This window comes from Mustela erminea, chromosome 5 (assembly GCF_009829155.1).
Source record: "Mustela erminea isolate mMusErm1 chromosome 5, mMusErm1.Pri, whole genome shotgun sequence".
Lineage (NCBI taxonomy): Eukaryota > Metazoa > Chordata > Mammalia > Carnivora > Mustelidae > Mustela > Mustela erminea.
The window spans coordinates 82,944,925-82,971,902 of record NC_045618.1 but is presented as its reverse complement, the minus strand read 5'-3'; the positions used below and the strand labels follow the sequence as shown (position 1 = coordinate 82,971,902).

The window sequence follows — 26,978 nt, the reverse complement described above, 5'->3', positions numbered from 1 at the left end:
TTGGTTGATAGCACTCATTTTACTACTTGTTTAGCTTTTTAATCATATGCAATATTTACACAAGGATGGTGTTAAATCTAACATCTAAGAACCAGAGAAAAACAGCATACCAAAGATCATGATTTATGTCATTTTCTTAAGGAATAATAAAAAAAAATGAAAATAAAATGTGGGCTTATTCACAAAAAGCCTAATAACATTAATCAGAGTGAAGAACAAAAGGAAAAATCTGCTAAGTAAAAACTAACATAGTGAAACATGTCTCTTCCTAAGCTGGTTATGTTACCTTTTTCTTGGTCCTCTGCCTCTTAGCCTAGTTTTCCTTTTTACGTTAATTAGTCAAAATACAAATGTTTGCAAATCATGTTATCAATCATTCATTACTAAGTTAGAGAAAACCATATATCTTAATTCACTAGTTAAATCTCCCTCAGTTCTCGAAGCAATCATTAGTTCTCTGAGCCAGTTTTAGGGGCTGTTTTTATTTTTTGCCTTTATTTTCAGATCTGTCCTTTATCTTCAAGCAGCTGCTCCTGAGACAGGTTTTCCCCTTGAGTGTCCTAGAAGCTGTGCCACTCCTGGTAGAGGCTGAGGAAAGATGCACTGCTGTGGGAACTTGCTGTGCTGTCTCCCTTCTCACCAGCAGCCCCCCCTTCCTTATTTTCAGTTATTTTCAATAGAAAATGCAATGTTAGACTGAAACTAAAGAATGAATTTTTATGTGTTGCATAAACAATGAATCTTGGAATGCTGAAAAAATAAAACAAAATTAAAAAAAAAAAAAATAAAACTACATTTGCACACCTGTTTTGATTTTTGCGTATAGTCTTCTACAACATAAGGGTCTGCTATTTTGGCTGTTGCTAGTTGATGCCACACAGGCTGCCTGCAAGGATAGCTAATACAAATTTTAAAGAATCATCCCCTTTTACTTCACAGACCAAAAAAAACAAAAAACAGGTTAAACTGAGTGCAATATTTGAATTAATTAGTAAAAGCTAAATGTGAGCAGATTAACTCACAGGGGGAAGTGCAGTGTCACTTGGTTGTAGAAGGACTATTTTTATGCTAATGTGATGGGAATACACTGTGGCAGGGGAGCTAGGTGCCTGGGGGGGCTGCTGGTTGAGAGGATTATGGGGGTCCAGAGCTATCCCAGAAGGTGACAGTGGTCACAGACAGACTCTATGAGCACTAAGAATTGAAAGAGCTGAGAGGGGTACAAAACAATGATTTTGAGTGGCTAAAGTAAGGACTTATTTAAGAAAAAACATTTAGGGAGGCCTGGGTGGCTCGGTCGGTTAAGCTTCTATCTTCAGCTAGGGTCATGATCTCAGGGTCTTGGGCTAGAATCCCTCATGGGCTCTCTGCTCAGTAGGGAGTCTGCTTCTCTCTCCCACTGCCCCCCCACACACTTGTGTGCATACACCACGCACCTGCTCTTCTTTCTCTCTCTCTTCCAAATAAATAAAATCTTAAAAAGAAAAAGAAAAAAACATTTAAATCAAGGAAATGAATGAAAAGAAAAGGTGAGGGCAGCCTCAGACATGCCTGGAGCTCCGTTTCAGTGTACCACCCACAAAAGGGAAGAATTAGCCAGGACTGTCTGCAAGCAGAGCCCTGACACCTGGATGTTAAATCTATGACAAGCTGTCCAAGTAATAGACGTGTGCGTGCCTTTGGTTGTCCTAATTTGTAAAGTGTTTGTTCCTTCAGCACACGATCTGATACAGGGTGGATAACTGACACATTTGTTGATAGCTGAATAGGGAAATTGTCTAACACAGCTGGTTTTACAGTGTGTATGATGGTGGCCATGGATGCCATTAGGATTGTTACAGAGTACATGATAAGGCTGTGAGTTTGGGGCTTCGTCCTTAGAGAAGACTCTAATGGCCCCTAATCCTCTAAGCAATGGCAAGAGCCCCTTGATATCTTGAATATCTGTCAGGTCCCGTTTACTCTCAACCAGCCAAAAAAAAAGAGTTATTTTTCCTGTGCAGCAAGTGCCATCCTTCATTCATATTAATTCTCTAACAATTCTCTGCACATCCGTAGATTAATACAGCCACTTCTCACTGCAACATGAAGGGTCAGAAGGCTTCACATACTATAAGGTTCAAGAGTCTATTACCAGCATCTCATTATTATAAATAGTGATGGTGGATCTAGACTTATAAACATTAGCATGGTGAGAGCTGCCTTGCTAGGGAAGGGTTCATTATAAATACTGATTGTAATTCCCTTTTTAATTAAAAAAAAAAAAAAGTGAACTCTTCCTGCAGTAGTATAACCTCAAATTATGGGCCCCCGGTCTCCTGGAGAGAGAATATTAAAAAAGGATAGTGCTAAAAAATAAAAACCACTCAGGCAGCATAAAAATGTTGTGTAATTCAAATGAGAGTTAAACAAAGAAGTGATAAAAGTAATCAAGGAGTAAACAAAGGGCGGGAGAATAAATATAAACAATGAACCACAGGATGGTTAATTAGCTTGCTTTGCAAAAGATTTGATTTCTCCCCTGAAAGCAATGGTAATGACAAATAAGCCTGACCTACCAAATATCTTTACGTATAACGTAATACGTCCCCCATTGCCTATAAAAGAAATGCCACTTAACTACCGTGCATGGCACTGAATTTACCATGGATGCCTCTAAGTTACAACATATGGGGTCTTTGCTCTGGGTTGTTTTGACAATGGTACTTTAGTTATTTTAAGCTCTCCAATTATTGTTTGAATTCTTCTAGAGCAGAGGTCTCTAACTCACGTATCCACAGGGCTCAAGCAGTAGTAGCAGCTGAGGGTAAATGGATGGGACTGGTACACAGACCTTGATGAATTGGAGAATACTGCTATGTCAACTCTTAACAAGTGAGCCACATCACATAATTCCTACAAAGAGAAGCTTGGAACTCAGATTTGTGTGTCAATTTTTTTTATATCAAAATGGCCATACAGGACATACAAAGTTTGCAGTGTCCAGTGCAAACTGAAAACACAGAATCCCCTGCTCAAAAATTAAGGGGGTACCGGGGTGGCTCCATTGGTTAAGCCTCTTGATTTTTGCTCAGGTCATGATCTCAGGATTCTGGGATCAAGCCCCTCTTCAGACTTCACGCTCAGAGGTGAGTCTGCTTGAAGATTCTCTCTCTAACAAATAAATAAATCTTTAAAAAATTATTAAGAATTTAAAGATGGGAGTGCTTGGATGGCTCAGTCAGTTGAGCCTCCAACTCTTTAGATTTTGGCTCAGGTCATGATCTTGGGGTTGTGGGACTGAGCCCCATATCAAGCTCTGCACTCAACAGGGAGTCTGCCTGAGATTCTCTCTCTCCCTCTGCCCCTCCCCACCTATGTGCATGTAAGCTCTATCTCACTCTCTCTTGCTCTCTCTAAAATAATAAATAAATCTTTTTTAAAAAGATTTTTTTTAAAAAAAGGATTTCAAGATGCGCTCTCCCCCTCCCCAAGAAAAAAAAGAAAGAAAGAAAGAAAGAAAGAAAGAAAAGAATTTCAAGATGGTGACAATAGAACTTTAAATCAACTGTGGACACTTCTTAGCACAGGCCCTATGTACGCACAGGTTGCAAGCCCAGGAAGCCTGACCCAGCAGTATACAAAAGAAGCTGCAATGTTCTGCCCATGAATTATCCAGCTTAAGACCCTGTTCTAAAGATTCCACATTCTCTCCCCATTTCTTTTTGTGACTCAAAGCATCCAGTTTCAAGATGGCTAGAAGAGTTTGAAGCATAACCTCTTGCTGAAAAGCAGACAAAAACATTAGTGATGGCTTACAAGGGACACGAAGTGTCTCCTTTGTTCTTACCAAGTCTGAAAACCATCTGGGGATCTATCTATTGATACGTATGTGCTTATGGAGAAAAAATCATTTGCCTTACATATTCAAAATACCTAAAACTCTACTGCTATGACCAAAGTCCTATAAAAAGTTCTCTGCACATCCGTAGGAAAGGAAAAGCCTTTCCATTAGGGCCCACATACAGGGTTGGTATATGCAACTGCCATCAAGGAATAGTAGTCAATCTCCATGTGATTGTCACAAGTCAGACACACCTTACATATGTATGATCATGCACCTGAAAAATTTCAGGAAAGTTTATGAAATTACAAGCATAGTTTTAAATACATGAGATAATACAATTGTTTAAAGCCCCTCTGTTTGAGGGGCTCCTGGACTGTTTAGTGGGTTAAAGCCTCTGCCTTCGGCTTAGGTCATGATCCCAAGGTCCTGGGATCGAGCCCTGCATCCAGCTCTCTGCTCATCAGGGAATCTGCTTCCCTCTCTAGGAGGCATGGACAGGCTGCTCATGGCTGGAGGTAGCTGGCGCTCATGCCATGTGCACATACCTCCCTGGCACGCTGCCTGAAACATTCAATTTAGAGGGCTCTGGACAGCGTTTAAAAGTGAGCAATAACTTTCAGGGGCACCTGGGTGACTCAGTTGGTTAAGCATCCCATTCATGATTTTAGCTCAGGTCATGATCTCAGGGTCGTGAGACTGAGTCCCATGCTGGGCTCCACACTCAGGAGAAGTCTGCTTGAGAGTCTCTCTCTCGTTCTCCCTCTGCCCCTCCCCCTGCTTGTACTCTTTCTCTAAACAAATAAACAAAACCTTCTTTTAAAAAGTGAGAAATACATTTTATAAAAATGAAAAAAAATCTCTCCTTAACTGATTTGCCATATACATTTCATATTTTCATATGTCAGGTTTATATCAATTGAGATGGAAATGTACTTTTTGGTTGATTACAATTACACTTTTCAAAAGCTTATACCAACAAAATGCTAATTGCCATACACGTTTTGTCTATACCCAGTAAAATTCTAATCCCAAACCAAGCAGAAAAAAAAAAAAAGCTATTATTTGATGCAGTGATTTTTACCTCTACATGTAGACCATACATGCATATGCACCTACCTATATAGATGTGTAGAAATAATAGATTAATCTGTTAATAAGTGGAACGGAACTAAATAGAAATAGTAGTATTACAGTATAAGAGTGAATAAATGATCCCACCATAAATTTACCCGTTCATCTGTCTTGTTTACTGCTATGCTCCCTGACATTGCCTGGTACATAGTAGATACTCAACAGTACTTGTTGGATTGAACTGAATCCATAGGATCAAAACAAATTATAATTCACTGATTCTAGGATTGGAAATAGTAGGAAATCAAACACATATAGCAGGTCTACCAACTTCCCTAACTTCCACTGGCTTTTTTATTCCCTAATTAATAATCTAACTCATGTAGTCACTGTACCCAGTAACTCTACTGCCTTTCTATCGGTCTCTCATTTCTTTGGCTCACACAGACACAAGCTTGGGCCTCCTTGGAGGAAGCTGGGACAAAGGTTAACTTCTTCCCAGAACCTAGGAAAGGCTAATGAGCTCAGTGGAATGATATTTCTAAGTATTCACCATACCAGAATCAATATCAATGTGCTGTCAGTGTATACATTAGCCCCACAGTCAAACAAAGAACAGCCCTCAGAGCCCATAATGACACTGGGCGTGGAGAGCTGGGGATGGGCAAGATGATGCAGAGATGACTGTATCAGCTCTCCTCAAACACAAGGCTTCCAGGATGTTGCACAACCCCATTATTCTGGTACTTTGTCAGAGATAGGCAGCGTTTGGATTCAGCCACTAAGATACTCAGCAAAATAACTCTCTTTTGGTCTTCTTGACGCAAGAGATGGATTTGGAGTACACCTTCTGCCTGTGAGAGAAGTTACCTCTTCTATTCCTTGCCTGGTATTACCAGGGAATGCAAACATCTTCAAGTTGGCAGAGTACTATATATGCAGCTGATAAGACAGGTACAACAAACTTGATTCATTACTGACTTAGATAAGACCAACTTTTACTACAATTCCATAATGTTCACCCTCATTCATGTAGCATTTCCCATATGCAGACCCTGCTAGAAAGATGTGTCAAGCAAGGGTAGTGGCAATAGTTCCTGAGCATCAACACTGCATTACTTAAATCTCTAGGATCAGTAAAGGACCTCCCCAAAATTCAAGCTCTTTCCTGTAGTAAAATTGAACTTGGTGTCATAAATGGGATTTCATTCCACATGTGCAATGTGAACTTTGATTTTCCAATAGAATGAGAAGGGTGGGATGAGTTTGATAGAGTAAAGGTGACTCATTTGTGTGGTATACACAGTTAAGATGTCATAAAACTAAGACATCCGTGAGTAAGCATGTGGGTATCACAGTCAAATCAGATCTGTTTGGAATTCTGACCCAGTCACTTATTAACTACATGGCCTTAGCCAAATTTGTTAACTTGGCTAAACTTGGTTTCTGCGAAACATGAATATCACCGAATCTTATAAAGTGAAATTATTATTCTGTATCTCACTGTGTCATTATAAGGGCTAACTGAGATATAAACAATGTTAGGTCCAGTGCCCGATACATAGTAAGAACTGAATAAATAACAGATGTGACTGTTATTTTGATTTCTATTTTCGTCACTCCCACAAATAACTAACTTCTTTGCAACTTTGTGATTCAGGGGGTTAAAAAAAAAAAGCCATAACCAAAAGCATGGAGGAGGTTAACTTCTTGTGAGGCATCCATGGTGAAAACTTGGCCACACTGTAAACATGGTCTTGATATCTTTCACTCATCACTATGAAACAATATTCTCTAAATTCTAGAAAGTTTCAGTGAAACGCCACTAAATGCAGCTATAGAGCAATCTCTCCCTTCCTCCCATACACACACGCCCCATCCAACCCCTTGGGGATATATTAAAACTAAGGCAAGTAAAATAGCCCTAGCCAGTAATTAAGACACACAGCTCATCAGAGAGCAGCACAGGCTGTGGCCCTCTGCAAAGAAACTGAGCATCAGGATGACAGCTCTCATTACTAGGGCTTTGTTCTCCTAGAGCAAAAAGAGCACAAAAGCATAAAGTTGGAGAACTGTAACTGCATTTTGAATATTGCAGGGGTGGGGGGGTGTCACAGGTTCCTCTGAACAGAGAGGATATTCCACCAGACAACTGCATCAGCCCACACCCACCAGCGCCTTCCCCACCCTCAAAGCATGACTCCACTTTTTCTAACACTGCCCTTAAGGAATCTGGCTTCCGTGACTTCCAGTAATTGTACAAATCACCCATGATGAAGCAGCTGAACACAGTGTTAGACAAAAGAAACAAAAATTAAGCAAATAGAAAACTCATTAAAATGCTGCCTTTGGTTATTTTTACTCCTAACAATTCATGTTACCAAACAAGTCTTTCTTCGTTGCTTTTCCTTGGAAGTAATACTTTAAAAGAATTCTAATGGGCACTGACTGGTTTTCTACAGACTCATAATCCAACAACCAGATGCACTTTCCCTTCCCCCATCTCCATCTAGGACTCCTCCCTGTCACCTTAGAGCTTCTGACTTGGCTGCGTTCACACCCAGCAGTCCCGGCAAAGCTTTCTGTTCACATTATACAACAAAAAAGCAGCAATGAACAATTCATGCTCCTAAGTGCTTGCAATAAAACAGGCTAAGCTGACCTCTCCCATCCCAAATAGCTGCATGTCAGCCACATAAGCTTAAAGGACCGACAGTAGTAAGTATGTGATATGTATAAACAAACTAATTAAAATCTAAGGTCTCTCATTGCAGCTAGTGCCTAATGGGACCAATATAATTGGGGAAAAAAAAAAAAAAAGAATCACTCCAAGCTAGCTAGAGGTATTGCTTTTCCTGCCTCTAGGATACATCTCTTTTAGGCTCAATAAACAGCCTAAAAGAAGAAAAATTCGGGGGTTGCCATTCTTTCCTGTAAGACTTCTTAAATAAAAACTATCAACTCAGCAGCACTGAGCCAAAAGACCACTCCCTGATTCCAAGTGGACATATTGATCAACTGAACTGACATGTGCCTCCTCCTTTCTCTCTCTTAGTAGCAATCAGCTGCACCAGGAAAATCCATTTCATTTCCCAAAACAAAAGGCAACACACTGCTCCTTATCTGACACTGTCAGGCCACAGTTTTTAGAGGGGGGCATAAACACACACACACACACACACACACACACACACACAAAACAAAGATGCCTGAGAAATAGCTAAGAGTTGAAATGAACATGATACATGTTTATCTGGACTTTCAGGATTGAGTTGAGGTTATGACTAAGCCCAGAGATCTGTATTTGCCACAGTCACTGAGAACCCTGCTATTTATTTGTCTTACCAGATTCCGGCTAAAGTTAAGAGCAGCACCTCGGGCACTTCCAGAGGCTCTCATCGGCGTTACCCTTCACTGCAACTGCCGCAGAGAGCAGACTTGTTACAAGTCCACCTGCAAACAACTCCAGCTGTTTTAGAGACTAGCTAGAGATGGGAAAATATTAGGGTTTCAACTACTATGAAGGATAGGGGTTGAAGGACTACCACATAAATCAAAAGGCTCAAGTAATTTCATTTGGTTTGGATCTTCGTGCTTTTCATAAATTCTGTGTTAAACATGCAAGTGATCCCTTTCACATCAGGGGTATGTCAAATGCTTATTCAGCATTCATTCCTTGCCATGAAGAAAATGAAACCCAACCGAGGTAAACACTAAATCTCATACTGTAAATCACTAAATATTTCAAAAATCACAAGAGCAAATAGGGGACCAATTAGCTCTGTCCCATAAAAAAAGAAATTTGTATCTTTACAATGCTGAAATACTGTGAACTACTCGTTTTAGAGCCTATTGGGGATTTTGCAATAGAAAATTCTCTTATGTTTATGAAAAATTCTATGAGAACACCAAAAATAACAGGCAGAGATGGAATAAGAATAGTTCTACATATTATGATTCCTCTATGACTCTTAAAGGCCTTTGTCTTAACCCAGCAGCCTGAAAAACAGATTTAGGTAAAACAGCCTTCTTTCCCCAGTCCATTTTAAGCAGACAACATCCCCCCATCTCCGCCTTAGCAGACACCGACTAACCAACAAAACAGCCTTGCAATTAAGGCCCAGACGTTCAACACTCACCATCTCCTTCTCCCACCATCTCCTTTTGATGTTTACAGCACATCTGTAGGATGCAATACTAGGAGATGCCTTGTTTGACCTGCTGCATGATGCTGTGACATCAGTTCAGATGATGCAGCTCATTATGGGAAAGACTGCTGTTGCTATGGCAACTGGGATGTGCTAGGAATCCTTGCTGCATTTCCAGTGGAGCCTGAGACAATACGGAAGCCCTGTAAGAAACAGACGATATGCAAAATGCAGACCAAAGGAAGAGGATCCCTCATTGGACTAAAATCCATACATTTAAAAGGGATTTCCCTGAAGGCACACTGGGAAAAATAAAAATTACCTCCTACTTCGTTGTTAACACATTTAGGAGAGAATAAGGTTGTGGGGGAGATAGAGATTTAGTACTGAGCAAATAAAAACAAATGCTCAGTGTTTCTCTGTTCGTCAACTGATCACTTCTTCCTCTCTGGACAGCATTATGATACCTTTTTAAAAGTTATTAAAAAGAATTTTTGTTCACGTGTCAAAAACCGGAAGTACAAAGCAGGGGGCAGAAAAGGAATTAAAAATGGAATATAAACAGCAAAGAAAGTGACTCTAACTCTAAAGTAAATAAGCATTAATTCTTAAAACATGGACAAACTCCCACCAATAAAGTCTGCCCTGATCATTTCCCCTGATGGATACCAACCCATAGGACCTTTCTAATGCAGCAGAGCCCCAGCTCTCACCTGAACATAGATGGGCATGTGTAAGGAGGATCTAGGGGGCACACCACACCACACCACTTTCCATTTCCGGGGGCCCATCCCCTGGCCTGCAGAGAACCTCTCCTACTCACAGCCAAAATTCAAGTCTTTAAGGGAACCAAACCTTGTGGTCGGAACAAGTAACCAACCTGCTAGAACTTCTCAAGTCACTGACATTCCAAACATTGGTGCTCTGTTTTCCTCTCCTCCGGGCAGTAAGACACAGAAGGAAATTACTCAGGCCCCTCCCCCCACAAAAGCTGCAACTGTGTGAAAAGCCACATTTAAACAAGATACAGTGAGGTATTTTGTCAATGAATAAAAGAAAATTTGAATTTAAAGCAATTGCTCTTTCCTAGTCCTGTGCAGAAGTAAATATTATGTGGTGAGAACAGAGGGTAGGGGAGGAGAGGTGGACAGAGCAGCCATTTCTTGCATATTCAATATTCTTAGACCATGGATTGAGACAGAATCAAGCTGAGCTCCATCCACTCTATCTTCAGATTCTGGGAAAAACAGCATTCTAAAAGCCCCAAATTGACAGGACAATACTGTTGTCCTCTCCAACTTGAGATTTTAAATGGCACTGTTCGCTAACTGCATGCAGGACGAGGAGACAGAATGGCAAAAGGAATTCAGACAGTCCTTGGTAAATAGGGGCGGATGAAATTGCCTGAAAGTTGCCAAGATCCTAGCAGGATGTACCACCAGCCGTTCACAAAGCAGCCCTGCCCTGGAAAGCTTAGCCCCCTTCCTATTTCACCTAGTGAGAACTTGGGAGACCAAGAGCAAGAGGTTGAAGCTGCCTACCCAAGTTACCCATGCTCTCAGTCACTGACTCCCACCCTTTATCTTAGACCAGATGCTACACCAAGAGAAGTAAGAGGCAACCACTCCAGAGCAGAACTGCTTCTCTGGGATTCAGAAAACAGTGTTAATCCCAGTTCCTCCAGGGAACATCTGTGTGCATTCAGGCTAGTCAATTAACCTCTCTGGACCTCAAGTTTCTCATCCAGAGATATAATGTATTTAACTAATGACCATGGTTTACAAGTTTTGTTAGTAGCTGAACACTTTATTCTAATAATACAGTCCAAACCTAGGTTGCCCTGGTTGAGGAGTGATAAAAAGCCCAGAGCCAAAACTGATGAACCTTTCCCAAATCCCCTCCCCACTGCCTCACTGGCTCTGAAATGGCCCATGAAGGTACCTCTGAAGAACCGTCTCAGCCTCTGAGGAAGATGGAAGGAGTCAGGGATCTAGAACAGTATTACTGGCCTTCCAGAGCTGAAATCCCGTGATTCTGTAAAGACGAGGGAGCAGGGTGGAATCCGGTATTTCAGACTTGAATACAGTTTCTCAGAATAAGAAGGACCTTATCAGTCTCCTTTACCAAAAGCAAGTCATTTGTTTGCTGGGAAGAGATAGATGGCTCATTAAATCTGAGGCTAGACTTTTAACAAAATAAACAGGTTGAATCATTAGCCCACAAAACAGCCCAGATTGGGGGAGGGGGGAGGTGGGGGAGATCCATAAAGCAGAAACAAATCATAAAGTAAGTTTTCTTTCTTGCCTTGTGAATGGACCTCTAATAATTCACTTTAGACTTCCCAGTGTTTTTTTCTTTTTTCTTTTTCACTGTTACACAGCCCCACTCATGGGGTTGTTTTGAGGACTGCATGCAATAATGTATATAAAAGCATCTGGAAACCAGAAGCAATGGAGAAATGTCAAACCTTGTTACTATTGTCATTAATAGCCCAATCACCCCAAACAGTGGGCCTCTGAGCTCTCAACTGCACATCCAGCCAGATTCTGGACTCCAGACTAAGATGGCTGGGACATGGTTTGCAAGGTCTACACAGCTGCCAAGGCAGGCGGACTCCTCACCATTGACTTCAGATGAGGTCTGAAAAAGTAATGGATAAGGGATACACTCAGAGGACAGAGCCAGGGCTATAGGCAACAAAGAACAAATGAGTTTCTCCTGGAGAGCAGAATCAAGGCCAGATCAGTGAAATGAGACGGCAGCTTCAGACCCGAATGACCCAAAGTATTTCAGAACTGCTGTGGGTTAGGGACCACCATGTGTCTCTCATTTTGCCTTTGACAGAGTCAATTACGCATCAGTGAAAAATCCTGGATTTTCAGCTGACATAGTGACTACATGGGACTTTAGGTAGCTTCCTTGGGATGTGAATATACATTTATTGTAGGGCAAAAGGGAGAAAATAAATATTTAGGGTTCAGCAGAACAAGTTCAACAGAACTTGTGACAGCTAAAGGGATTGCCAGTACCCTTACCCATAGGTAGACCTTGGGATTGGTTCTTATCAATGGAATGTGAGTAGAAGTGAAAAGAAACACCTCCAAAGGTAGTAAAGAGCATGTGTGCCTTCCCCATACTTCCCTCCCTGCTACCTGGATGCAAAGTAATTAGTGAAAAATTCTGAAGCCCCACACTGTGCATGGAGCCTGGGTCCCTGAATGACAGTGGGGTAGAGCCATGCTCTCCCAACCATTCACTGACCCACATGGAACTGCAGTGAGTGAAAAATAAACCTTTACTGTATTAAAGAGATTTGGGGGTAGTTTACAACACCCAACATGAGCTATCTATTTATAAATAAAAATATGACAATTTAGGGGTGCCTGACTGGCTTAGTCAGTAAAGCATGTGACTCTTGATCTCGGGGTCATGAGTTCAAGCCCCATGTTGGGCATGGAGCCTACTTAAAATAATTTTTTTCAAACTGTAACAATTTAATAAAATAGAAATTAAATAATTTAATAAACTATATTAAAATTATAACATTATATCTTGTAACTATAATTACATATACATATAATATACATATAATTACATTGTATCTATGTAACTATAATCTTATTGATTATAAACTTACGATGTTAAAAACACATGCTGATATGCATTGAGAGACTCTCTTGGGAGAATATTCTATGTATTATTTCCCTAACTTATTTGGCCATAGTATCCTTTTTTCACGGACTAAAGTTGCACTGGCTGTCCATCCATAGTGTAGGAAACAGGACTATAAACAACAATGGGTTAGAAGCTCCCTGAAGCCCATATTTAGTCTGGAGGCTATAGAAGAGGAAAAAGTTAAACTTCTTTCTTCTCCAGTATAACAGTCAATTTGCAGTCTTTCTCTGTCATTATGAACTAGCAAGGCAGAAACTGATGGTGTTATTATAGATAGAGCAATATTCATACAAACGTTTCCTCCCAGCCATTTCCCCCTACTTACAACAAGGAGTTCTGTCCCAAAGTCTTAACATTTCAGAAGTCAATGAATCTTATTTCCAAATCATCAGCTCATGATGTAAACATACATCTTATGCTTATATTTTAGGGGTTTAAAAAACCCTAAAGCTAAAAAAAAAAAAAAAATTTTGAAAAAAAAAAAAAAAAAAACTAAAGCTATTCCTGGAAATGTGGCAAGCCTGCATTCCTTAATGTATCATGTTAAAATTTCTGGATCTGAACACTGTTAGTTGTTAGTTAGCAAATGTTAGTTGGGGAAGTACTAGCTGATTTCACAGGAAAGCTTCTGAATCACCCTGGCTAAATATAATAATGGTGTGTTTCTTATTCATTTGAAGTCTAAATGGATGCTCCCAATTGCAGATGACATTCTACATGGTGATTCAGGGACCCTATCTGAAAGTTTTTCACCTTTCTCTAGAGGCTTAGAGTCCTGGGCATTCATTGGGCAGATACAGATGGCACAGGGAAAATTTTTATGGGCCAGATCTGGAAGTACTCTTCTTCACTTCATCCACATTCCATTGGTCAAAACTCAAATGATCACACATGCTACAAGAGAGGCTGGGAAATGGAAGCTAGCTTTGTGCCCAGGAAGAAAAGGAAACAGGTGTAATACACAGTTATCCAGTCTCTGCCATATCATGGTATCAGGAATCTGAGACTTGTTTCAGGTGCATTTTCATATGTGTCTGCAATACCACCAATGGTTCTTCTTAAGCCCCAGTGAACATTCAGACACAAGACTATCATAGCCAACTGGTCAGCTCAGAGAGTTTGCCGGCAGGGCGGCATCAGGATTACTCTTCCATAGGATCTTGTGCAACAGTCCACACAGTCCACACAGTATCCAGGAGCTATTATGTCTGGCCCTGAGGTAACAGCTCAAGAACAATGAATGGAACATAAGCAAGTTCAAGAGCAACCAGCCTTAAAACCATTATTCCTCCAGGAGCCTGTATCTTTGTAACAATTTCACAGATGTAATTTCCAGGGTTCCCCCAAAAGTTATGCCCAGTTATAAGGGCCATTACACTCAGAAGAGCCCCAAATGATGGCCTCTATCTCACTCCAGACCAACAAGGGCTTACCCCTCATCACTCACTTCAGCTGAAGAATACAACGGATGGTGGGAAAGGGACTTTCTAGAGATTCCCCCAAATCCAGGGTCATAGGAAAAATGGACAAAAAGTTCCTCCTAGAGAGCATGGTCAGGGTCAGACCAACCAGAGAAATTCTCCTACTTTCCATGGGCCATTTTTACCCTAAGCAACGTTGCCTAGAAATAACATTGACACTTCATCATTTTCAGGTTTCCAGAAGAACAGAGCTACAGAGTTAACCAAAGGTCAAATTATCTCACAAAGATAAAGTGTTTAGCTAATCCCCTACCAAAAATTCCCAGTTCTAGCTTTAAAGTTGACCTTTGTTCACAAAATATACAAATATTCAAACACTCCATCCACACCCTTATGTGACCATACACCCATGCTGCCTGTGGATACTGCTTCAATCATACTTCCTGAGATTATCTGGAGGCCAAAAATATTTGGACACCAAACTACAGTGGACATTTGTGGCCCTTACTATAGAGGGCTCAGCATCCCTTTTACTTCTTTAGATAACCAGGCAAAGCAAAACATTCTTATCTAAAGATTATTAATCTTTGGCGATCAGAATAGAGCTTGCAGACATAATAATGATTATAGAAGTTCAGTTATTATTGTTGTTGTTAACTGAAGTCTGGATTTATTATTTCCAGACATTACATCTTCCACATACTAGGCTATACACTTTAGGTGGGACTCCAATTAAAGGAATGAAGCATGTGATTCAGTCTTAAGCCAACCAGGTTGTTACATTCGCCTGACCTACAGACATTAGCTAGAGATGACGATGGGACCCCACTGAAGCCAATGAGATGCACTGAGACATTTTAATGAAAATCACTGTTGGCTTCTTGTCTGAAAGTGAAAGGATGTCAAATTTGAAGCTTCTTACCCATATTTCATTCGTGAACGAATAACCTGTCTAAGAATAAAGCCAAGAGAAAGAGCAGAGCTGAGTTGAACTGCACTGGTGAGACTGCTTGAGCCAGAAATCAGCCTTACTCTGGCTCTGTAGATTGTAAGAGCCAAAAGGTCCATTTTTCTTCCTCAGCCAGTAAGTTTTGGGATTTCAGTCACAATAACAGACCTAACTAATCTGCAAGGCCATTAGAGACACTGTGGAAGGTGCAAGTTGGCACTATTAGCATACGGCATCCTTGGATGGGGAAGAAAAAGTTGGGGTCTTAAGTGTTGAACCTTAACAATGAGACCCCTAAAAGTGTTAGGATCAGGGCCTGAACTGGCAAGATCTCAACATAAGGAAGATGCAAAGCATTATCTTTTCTTCTGTACATTCTCAGATTTATAACATTGATCTCACGCCCCAATCGGCCTGAGTCCCATTCCTCTGTCCTTTGCCAGGGAAAACTCCCATCGGTGAAGACCAAAAAGGCCAGGGAAAGGTGGTGATGGGGTGGCTCAGTTGGTTGGGTGGCCAACTCTTCATTTTGGCCCAGGTCATGATCTCGCAGTCACGGGATCCAGCCCTGTGTGGAGCTCCATGCTCAGCTTGGAATCTGCTTTATAGTCTTTCTCCCTCTATCCCTCCCTTCTCAATATAAATAAATAGCAAGACTTAAAAAATTTTTAAAAATAAAAATAAATAAATAGATTAAAAAAAAAAAAAAACAGGGAAGATACATTCCAAATGAATACCTAGATCTGGAGCCTGAAGCAGACTTAGCGGTGATTTTGTCCAAAGAAAGTGGCCCCAACCAGTTCAGAGATTTCCCTGCCATCCTTCTGAATTTAAAATTTTTATCTTGCCTGACTTTATAGAGTTAGTATGGTGTGCTGTTTCACTTAGATTTAACTCCAAACACAAACCTTTGACCTGAAACAAAATGGTTTTAAGGTACCGGTGGAAGCGCAATCGTGCAGTTTTATGTAGGGAAAGGAAACCATTCAGGACTAACATATGAAGCAGGGATTTACAAACTATTTAAACTCTGCATTGTATTTCTGGGGATTTCTGGTTTTAGAATTTAATTTTTTCATAGGTTTTAATCTTGTCCACTCAAGCAGTCTTTGGGGTACTAAATATCATATCACTTTTGATTTCCCCGGAACCTGCAGCACACAGGTAGGCATAAGTAATTACTTATTAAGTACTTCTTGATTCTTAATTTTGTTTTCTTAAAAAGTAACATTGTTTACATTCCAGGCAAAGCCAATAGCTTTCTCTTCATCACTCCAGAGTTTGAAACATTATAAATAATTTTACTAAGGCTTATATGTGTCAATCTTTTTCCCTTCCTTGAGGCCTAAAATAACAAAAAGTAGTTTGCTACTGAGAAGACCTGACCAAAAATGATAAAGCCAGTCAGCAAGCAAACACTTACTGTGTGTCATCAGATATAAAAAGGATAGCAGTCATGATATCTGTTTCAAGTTATGTACAACTGACTCATAATTAACATAACATTTTCGGCCTGCACAACCTTTTAAACTAGACTCCTCCCCCTCCCCGAGAAAATGATTAATAAAATAACTAACCCTCATTTGTAAATATTCTCCCAGCATAAACATAATACACTGTACGAAGATGTGGTTTTCCAAGATAATTTTATTTAGAAATAGTTATTCCTTTTCCTATAAATATATGTGCATATAAACACACACACATATACATATACATATAGATTCGGGAATATAGGTTAGAATGAGTTTTTACACATAATACCAATTTTCCCTTTACTCTAGGCAACAACAACCTATTTCTAAACTTACCAACTTACTGCTGAAGTCAACATTCTATCAATATACTTACTACAAAAACTTTCACCATAATACAAAATATTGCTTCGTGGAATTCTTTCAAAAAGGATTACACAGGGGCGCCTGGGTGGCTCAGTGGGTTAAGCCGCTGCCTTCCGCTCGGGTCATGATCTCAGGGTCCTGGGATCGAGTCCCATATCGGGCTCTCTGCTCAGCAGGAAGCCTGCTTCCCTCTCTCTCTCTCTCTCTCTGCTTGCCTCTCTACCTACTTGTGATCTCTCTCTGTCAAATAAATAAATAAAATCTTTAAAAAAAAAAAAAAAAGGATTACACAGACATAAACATAAAAGTAAATCTAAAATATTCTAAAGTATGCATGTCACATAAAGAACATATACTATATATAATACACCTACTAAGATACAAAAAAAAAAAAAAATCAAGTAATAAAGCATTGTCTTACCTAGCTCTATGTTTACACAGTGCTTACTCAGTGCTCCAGACTGAATCTGTATCCCCCCAAATTCATATGTTGAAATCCAAACCCCTAAGGTGATAGTATTAGAAGGGAGAGCCTTTCCAAAGTGATTAGGTCTTAAAGGTGGATCCCTTCTGAATGGGATTGGTGCCCTTATAAAAGAGGCCCAAGAAAGCTCCCTTGCCCCTTTTTCACCATGTGACGGCAAAACAAATAGGTACTATTTTATGAACAGGAAATGGATTCTCACCACACACTGAATCTACCAGTCCCTTGACTGTGGACTTCCCAGACTCCACAACAGTGAGAAATCACGGTCTGTTGTTAGTAAGTAACCCAGTCTACAGTATTTCTGTTTGGTAGCCCAAACAGATTAAGACACCCAGCTCTTCAAAAATTAGTTATGATTCTAAATACTAACAACAAAGTACCCAAAAAAGAAAGTAGAAAAAATCCCATTTACAATAGTATCCAAAAGAATAAAATACTTAGGAATAAATTTATCCAGTGAGGTGAGAGACTTACCCATTGAAGACTATAAAACACTGATGAAAGAAATTAGAGAAGACACTAATAAACAGAAAGACAGCCTGTGTTCATAGATTACAATAATTCGTATTGTTAAAATGTCCATACTACCCAAAATAATCTTCAGATGCAATTCAACCTGTATCAAAACTTCAATGCATTTATAGAAATAGAAAAAACAATACTAAAATTTGCATGTAACCACAAAATATTAAAAATAGCTAAAGCAATCTTGAGCAAGATGAGCAAAGCAAAAAGAGGCATAACACTTCCTGATTTCAAGCTACCTTAATTTAGTAATCAGAACAGTATGGTGTTGTCATAAAAATAGACACACAGATCAATGGAACAGAATTGAGAAATAAACCCAACTAATAAGTTAACTAATTTTCAACAAGGTCACCAAGAATACAAAATGGGGGAAAATAGCCTCTTCAATAAATGGTGTTGGGAAAACTGGATATCCACTTGCAAAAGAAAGAAACGGGGCCTTTATCTTATACCATTTACAAAAATTAACTCAAAATGGATTAAAGACTTAAGGATAAGACCTAAAACCATAAAAGTCTTAGAAGAAAATATAGGGGGAAAATCTCTTGATATTGGCCTTGTCAATGATTTTTTTTTTATATGACACAAAAGCATGGGCAACAAAAGCAAAAATAAACAAGTAGGACTACATCAAGCTAAAAAGTTTCTGCACAACAAAGGAAACAATAAAGGAGAAAATGTTTGCAAACTATATATCCAATAAAGGGTTAATATCCCAAATATATAAGGAACTCCTACAACTCAATAGCAAAAAAATTATAATAATAATAATAAGATTTTTAAATGGGCAAAGGACCTGAACAGACATGTTTCCAAAAAAGATATATAGGTATAGCAAATACCAAAATATAAAAATATGTTCAATATCATTAATCAGGGAAATGTAAATCAAAACCACAATGAGGGGTACCTGGGTGGTGCAGTCAGTTAAGCATCTGACTCTTGGTTTTGGGCTCAGGTGATCTCAAGGTCTTGGGATCGAATCTTGCATCAGGCTCCAAGTTCAGTACAGAGTCTGCTTGAGATTCCCTCTTCTCCCTCTGCCCCAACCCCCACAGCATTCTCTCTCTCAAATGAATTAACAAGTCTTTGAAATAAACAAACAAAAAAACCATAAAGAGATATTACCTCATACCTGTTACAATGTTTATTGTCCAAAAAATGAGAGATAACAAATGTTGGTGAGGATGTAGAGAAAAAGGAACCCTTATACTCTTATACACTATTGGTGGGAATGTAAACTGGTACCACCATTATGGAAAGCAGTATGGAGGTTCCTCAAAAAATTAAAATAGATTTACCATAGGAATCCCACTTCTGGGTATATATCCGAAGGAAATTAAATCAGTCTCTCAAAGCTGCACTCTCATGTTCATTACAGCAATATTCACAATAGCCAAGATATGGAAACAACATAAGCGTCCATTAACAGATGAAGGGATAGAGAAATATGGGAGATATATATACATACACACACACACACATATATACACACACCTACACATGTATGTATATTTTATTACCATCATCATATTACTATTCAGCCATAAAAAAGAAAGAAATCCTGCCATTTATGACAACATGGATGAACCTGGAAGGTTATGTTTAAGTAGAAAAAGCCAAAGAAAAATATTTATGGTGTCCCTTATATGTGGAATCTTAAAAAAAAAAAAAAAAAAAAAAAGCCAAACTTCTAGAAACAGAGAGTAGAATGGTGGTTGCCCAGGACTTGGAGGGAGGTTGTAGTCAAAGAGTAAATATTTTCGGTATTGTATACTTGAGATCTGCTAAGAGTGTAGATATTAAGCATTCTCACACACATAAAAAAGTAATTTATGTGAGGCTATAAGTATGTTAATTAACTTGACTATGGTAATCATTTCACAAAATATACATATATCAAATCATCACATTGTACACTTTCAATCTTACAATGTTATTTGTCAGTTATACCTCAGTAAAGCTGGAGGGAAAAAAGAAAATAGCAATGACAACAATAAAAAGACATCCAGATCGTGTGTGGGATTTGGCCAAGAAATAAACCTTTCTCCTAACAATTATAAAGTGAAAATACTTCAGGGCCTGTTTCACTTGGTGTGTTGGCTCTTAGCTCAATGTTTTAAACACCCGAGAAGTGTGGCATAACTGTAGACAGTAACCGCTGTGGTCAGTCAGCACTACAGTAATGAGTGGTTAAGGTTTTGAATGGTGAATCATTTGCTGCAGAATGTCACTAATACGCTGTACCAGATGAGCTACACTGAAGAAAAAGATGATGCCTCAAGGAAAAACGAGCCGGCACCACTTATCCACGTGGGACTTAAAGTGGTGATTTTGAAAAAGGTAAATACCAACACCAACCCACCCCCAAAAGAAGCTCCACTCTGAGGTGCTACTTCTGATTGCTAAGTAGGGCTCACATGTGTTGGTGGCTTCTGAAATCCGTTTGGGTCCTCTGCTGCAGGAGACAGCTTTATGAGTAAATGTTACTCAGATGGAGGAATTTGAGGAGAATCCAAGTCCCACCTGCCCCATGGTCTCCCTCACAAACCTGCTCCGGCTCCTAAATGACCTCAGGATGCACTCCACTCAGTTGGAAGCTAATGAATATTTTGGAGGAGAGGTACCACCATCTGCCATCAGCAACCATTGATACCTGCGAGGCAGTGCATGCTGTGAGACAGGCACTAACCAGACTAGTGGGAAGACAATTAGGTTGAAGCCCAAATATGAACCAACCATGGGAAACTGGCCAAGTCATTTAACGTCTCTCAGATTCCTCATCTGTAAAGCGAAGAATAACTGCTCTGCTTACCTAGTAACATTATGAGAGTCTAAGAAGTAAAATGCCACATTTGTAAGTGTCTTAAGAAAGAGGGAAAGGAAGAATGAGTAAAGGGGAAGGGAGAAGAGAAAAGAGAAGAAAAGAGGGAGAAAGGGGAATAAGAGGGATAGAAAGAGGAAGAGAAAAAAGGCAGGGAAAAGGGAGGGAAGAATGAAAACACGGAAAAGAAAAAGAGCAAGGGAAAGCAGAAGGCAGAAGCAAAGAGAAGGAAAGGATCAAGAGAAAACGTATAAAGTTGTATAAGAGGGGCACCTGGGTGGCTCAGTGGTTAAGCATCTGCCTTCGGCTCAGGTCATGATCCCAGTCCTGGGATGGAGCCCCACACTGGGCTCCCTGCTTTGCAGGAAGCCTGCTTCTTCTTCTCCAGCTTCCTCTGCTTCTATTCCCTCTCTTACTGTGTCTCTCTGTCAAATAAATAAATAAAATCTTAAAAAAAAAAAAATTGTATAAGAATGTAGGCTTTGGAACCTAAATCCCTCTCTAGGTTCTGTACTCACCGAAGTATATGTCCTTGAGCAAAGCATTTATGCCAAGTTTCATTTTGACCCCCTTCAACGCTTTGCCCACCTCTCACCCCCCACCTCTGGCAATCACCAACCTGTCCTCTGTGAGTTTGGTTTATTTTTTAAGATTCCACACATATGTGAGATCTACAACATTTGTCTGACTTATTTCACTTAGCATAATGCCTTCAAGGTCCATCTATATGTTTTCACTTCCTGGAAAAGGTAAACTCCGATGGGGAAGGGAAGAAAGGTCTACCAAACTGGATGATACCCAGGAGACAATCAGAGATGGAATCCATTAGCCCTCAGGATGGACAACCCTGCATCTGCATCATCAGTGGACGAGAACTGCTCTTCAACCAGAAATATCCACAGTGGACTACTCAACGAAAAGAAATAAACCACTATAATATCTGAACTATTACATGTATTTTTCAAAGCCTCCCAAATTAGTCTAGTGATCAGTCAGAATTGAGAACCACTGAACTAAATAATTCACATGTGAAAAATGGAGAGTAAATCCATTGCACTATGTGAAGTATAAGTGTATAATAATTGTACATCAAAAATCACTACAAACTTGCTATGGCTAAAAGAGGAACTTCTGAGTTTTTCTACTAAGAATGACATAGTTGTAATGATCATACACTCTCCTTGTTCACCTTAGAAAAGTTGTGGGAGGGGGAGTGTGCAAGATAAGGCTGGACAGAGAAGCAGAAGGAAAGGATCTTGAATGTGCCTTAAAGAAATCTCCATCTGGGAAGTAAGAGGGATGTGGAGCCACTCAGAATTTAAACTTGGAAAAGGCATACTCTAAATGCTAGTCTTCTAACAGAGTTTCCAAATATTTCCTTCTTATCTGGGTTTCTTGGAAATGGGCTCTTCCATTATTCTATAAATTATTATATTTCTCCCATTTTTCATTCTATCTAAAAGCTACCTTTTAAAAATACACTCTCAGCCTACAGTGCACCTGAGTGGCTCAGTCGGTTAAGTGTCCCACTCTTGGTTTTGGCTCAGGTGACCTCTCATGGGTCATGGTCTCATGGGTTATGAGATTAAAACTTGCATCGAGCTCCGCATCGAGCTCCACATCAAGTCCGCACTGGGCTCTGTGATCTGTGGCGAGTCTACTTGATGCTTCTCTCCCTCTACCCTTCCCCCCATTTGTATGCGTGTGCTCTCTCTCTCTCTCTCAAACTAATAAATCCTTAAAAAATAAAAATAAAAATACACATTCAGCCTAAATTACAAAGGCAGCATATACAGAAAAGGTATACAGAGTAAGGCATTCAATATTTAAGTCAAATGTGAACTACTTTTTGAGAAATGAGGAAAAAACTATAATAATAATTATAATAGGTAATTATATGACAGGCACTGTTAGAATATATATTATCTCATTTATTCTTTAAAGAAGCCTGGAAGGAAAAAAAAATAAAGGAATCCTGGAGACAAGTATTCAATTTTATGTTACAGATAAGGAACAGAGGTATCCAGAGTTGCCCGTCTTGCTGCTGGTAAGTGGCAGAGCCAGGACTTAAATCCAAGTAGGTAGTCTCCCTACAGAGCCTATACCCTTAACCTCCAAGGCATAAGATATAATGCTCAGAATGTTTACATTTACGTCTGGAACACAGACCCTCCCTCATTAACATACGCTTCCAGGCGTCCTACCTTCACCACTTCAATTCCCCAGGAGCAGCCCAGAATTCAGCCAGCAATGGAAAAAAAGAGGAAGTGCTCCCTCCAGGAATCCCCAATATGTGAGCCACATACAAATCACAGAGAAGAAACTGTGCCTTAAAGAGCCTCTAACAATTCCTTGTACTTTAGAGGCTGCCAACTGCAAGCATCTTGCCCAAGAAAACTTGGTACAATCTGACACTGGTGGGCAGAGACTAAATTCTCAATAAATTCTCATTGAGCAAAGCAATACATATATCTCCAAACTATTCAGCCACCAGACCTGACATTTATTTCCAATGCTGCTCAGGGGCAAAGGTGCTATAAAGACAACGCTGCTGATCAAAGTGAATGCAGTTGTGCAAAGGTCATGGCATGGCAAGTATACAAGGAAGGACACAATCTTCATAATGGGTAGAACTCTTTTCCCCCTGTCCTAATTTTCAGCCCGTGGGACTGTGGTCATTTGCAGGGTTGGTTTATAAATACAGAATCAGTAAAACACTGTTAGTCCATAAGGAAGCAGAACAACACCTGAGAATTAGGAAGTCCTGAGTCTCTGTCCTGGTAACTAGCTCTGAGGGTCTAAATCGACTCTGTGTTTCAGTCTTCTCACAACACAGGCCCTGCTGTTTCTGGACACTATTAAAAAACTCTGCCAAACTAACAGAGGAGAATGTGCTTTCAACATTTCAAGACTTACGGGCCAACCTAGTGAAAATGGCATAAGTTTCAGAACCCAGGGACCAAAATTTAAAACCCAGCTCTGTCACTCAGTAGCTATGTGATCACGGGAACATGACTTGCCCTCCCTGAACACAGTTTCCAGATCTACAGGAAAGGGTTAATTGTAAGCCCTGTCTCTTAAGATGGTCAGATAACTTAATGAGCTAATTATGTAAAGCATCTAGCACACATTGGTGCTCAATAAATGGTAATTATTGTGTTTGCTGGCCAGACATTATCTCTCAGGGTAGTCTTATGTAAATGATAAACATCTTGAAGTCTTTGACAGTGAATTTTATTTAATTCCTACAGCATCTAGCATAGAACTGACCATGTGAATAGTGACTAGCAATGGCAAAAGAAGTGCTAGTACTAGATCCTGCTGCTGCTAGTACTAGGAGCGCCAGTAGCAGCAGGAGCCACCACGCAGAATCCCCTGTAATTACTGCCAGAGCAGCAGGTAGATGGAACAATAACAGCTCAAATAGAAGAAGGTTGGGGGGGAAGGAGAGAGAAAAAGAGGGGAGGAGGAGAAGAAGGGCGGCAGCAGCGGCGGCAACGACAAGTTCAATGCTCTCCTCACCCATTCTTTCTTGTGCTATGGATTATCTATCCCTATACCAAGAAGATCAAGTCTCCCAAGCAAATAAGCACTGCTCTACAGGCATTGGGTCAATAAGAAATTGAGCAAACCTGGCTAGTTGAGGAAGCTCAAATGCTAAGGGATGTTAAATACTCCCTACTAGTCCTCTAAGTTGTCATCTCCATTGGTATTAGGTACAGCAGTTTTATGACAATTATCAAAAGGAGAAGGTATTAATGAAAGAAGCTGGTAGAAGTTTGAAGAAAACAGTGACATTGATTCATTCAGTACTTGAAAAGAAAAGAGAGTTCTGGGCACTTGTGATCTCAAGCTTTAGCCTAGATCAGAACTTTTTTCTCTGACCCTCAAAACTCCCAAATCCTCCAGGTTCAATATCATGCTTCAGGAGTCAGGCAAGGAACACAAGGCCTATATAACTAGCTGGAAGAGAGGTCCACATTGGTCCTGGGTAACCTGGGGAAAATGACAAAGATTGGGAGAATGACCAGAGGGAAACCAAGAAAATAAACTTAAAACACCTGATGGGTTCCTCTACCCATCCTCACAAGCAAGAGTTTATTTCTGTGGAAAGATTTTAACCATTGCCTGAGAAAGTAACCAAGACCACAGAAGCTCTGGAATTTCCTCCTCTTCTGCATTCCTTTTTTGTGCGTGGCTTCCCTTGGGGAACAGGGAGTTAAAAGTTTATTTAATAATATATACATGGGTTTATGTTTAAAAAGAAAACAATCAAATAGAGCCAAAAATGGGTAAAGCTTAACCATGAACCACACATAAAGAAACATTCTTTCAATAAGAGCAGTTCCAAAAGGGAAAGCCTATCGTCTAGTTAGCAAATATATGTACGAAAATACTAGAACACCCGTCCAAATAACATATATATAAAACTCAGAAAAGCCAAGGAAACACATTACACCAAAATGACAACACACAATAAAATAAACATCCTAATGGGATAACTTAAAGGAATTTTAAATAAGAAATATAAAGAAGACTCTGACTTACCACTACGGGATAGTATTTTTATTAATGTACAGAAGAGGGACAAAAATCTGCCCCCTGGGAATAGTCAGAAATCCTGTCTTCTGTATAGGCCCGATGATCTCCCCATAGCCCAGCATTTTCCTCTTTCCTCAGAAATGGGAATTCAGAGGTCACAAAGAAGGTTCCATTTGGCTGAACCTCAAGGGGAGGAGCAGTTCTACTCAGAGCTCTCTGAGCAGGCAAGACAAAGGCTAGAAAGCTTGGGTCTCTCCCACTCTGCAGGCAACACACATGAATAGTGATCTTGGGAATGGTGCTGGAAGAAAGCACCCTCAGAGCAAAACCTATCATCATTATCTCATTACCAGGTCCCCCAAGGTCAGTCACAGCTCACAGGTCTTAAAACTTCCTTTGGCTCCTCCAGGAACGGATTTCCTGATTCTAGATTCCTAACTTCACCAAGTTCAGTATTTGCCAACAGTGGGCCTCAGTGAGGTAATGGAAAAGTACAGAATCTGGTGGCATCGAAAGGGTGAGTCCTAGCAAACACCCATCAAACGGGCTGAGGTGAGCCAGAATGAATGCATTAGTATAAGAATCTGAGCTAGCAGTTCTGTGTTCAGTCTGGAAAACATGGTTATCCTCACAGACGGCTCTTTTTTCATTGGTGGCAGATTCCCTCATCCCTTTGGTCTCAGAGGCAGCAGAAGCCCCCAGAAATGCTGGAGGCAGGTAGTGGCAGGGCAGACAAAATGGAGAAACCTAGCAGAAGCAGAAGCAGAAGCTCCACCATGAATATCCACAAATTCTCTGATTGATGAGATCTGCAGTTACTAGCTTGGGCTTTAGCAGAGAGTTCATCCCTAAAGTCGAACTAATGGTAAACCACCAAACATTCTGTAAAGTCTAAAGCACTACATAAATGTTACTTGTTATCTTTACTATTATTACCAAAAAGATAATACCCAGACTCAACTGCTTGGAAGTTATATTTTACTCTTGCTTGTTGTTTTTAAGCTATTAATGGTCTAGGCAGTTTCTTCATTGAACTTTAAAACCCTTACTAGTCACGTCAAATATTCTCCATAGAAATCCCAGACCAATCAATAAATGAGGATGGCAGGGGAAAAAACACTTTTAAAAATTTGTCTTTCTCTTCAAGAAATATACTTTCCATTACTAAAGAAAACAATTACCACCTAGCTTGAGGTATTTATATTTGGATGACTTTACCAATATTCAAGGCTATTCCAAGCAACCAGGAATCAGTTTTTTCATTATAGCTAGATGACCTAGAGGGCTGTCAGAGCAAAGAAAAACTATGCTCCAAATATTATTCCTGCTTCCACTCATTATGTACACAGAAAACACATTTCTGGCAGTTTTAGGATACTTTCAGTTTTTTCCTTTATTCCAGCCATCATGGGTCATAAATACAGAGCTCTATCTAGCGTCAGAGACTAAAAATATTACAGTATGTGATTCAATACCAGATTCAGGCAATGTAAGTATAATGTGAGTTTTGGCCATTCCTAAGATATTCCAAGTCCTGATGGATAAAATCTGAAGGGAAGGGGTAGTGGGTGGGAGGCTGCCATTTAAGTGCTAAAAGCAATTCTATCTGTCCAGATACAGGAAACCGAATTCCCTTTGGGGTAGGCAGATCCTTTGTTTTGGAAAA

At 39.9% G+C, this 26,978-nt stretch overlaps 1 protein-coding gene across 4 annotated transcripts in view; it reads right to left on the bottom strand.

The window, feature by feature from the left end:
• The window catches only part of AKAP6 (A-kinase anchoring protein 6), a 521,710-nt gene that overhangs the window by 453,551 nt on the left and 41,181 nt on the right, over window positions 1–26,978 (bottom strand). For all 4 annotated transcript variants that reach the window (XM_032344004.1, XM_032344008.1, XM_032344005.1 and 1 more), the window contains one exon: window positions 9,037–9,248. The gene's annotated coding sequence lies outside the window, so the exon portion shown is untranslated. Of the gene's footprint in view, window positions 1–9,036; window positions 9,249–26,978 lie in introns of those variants that run through there.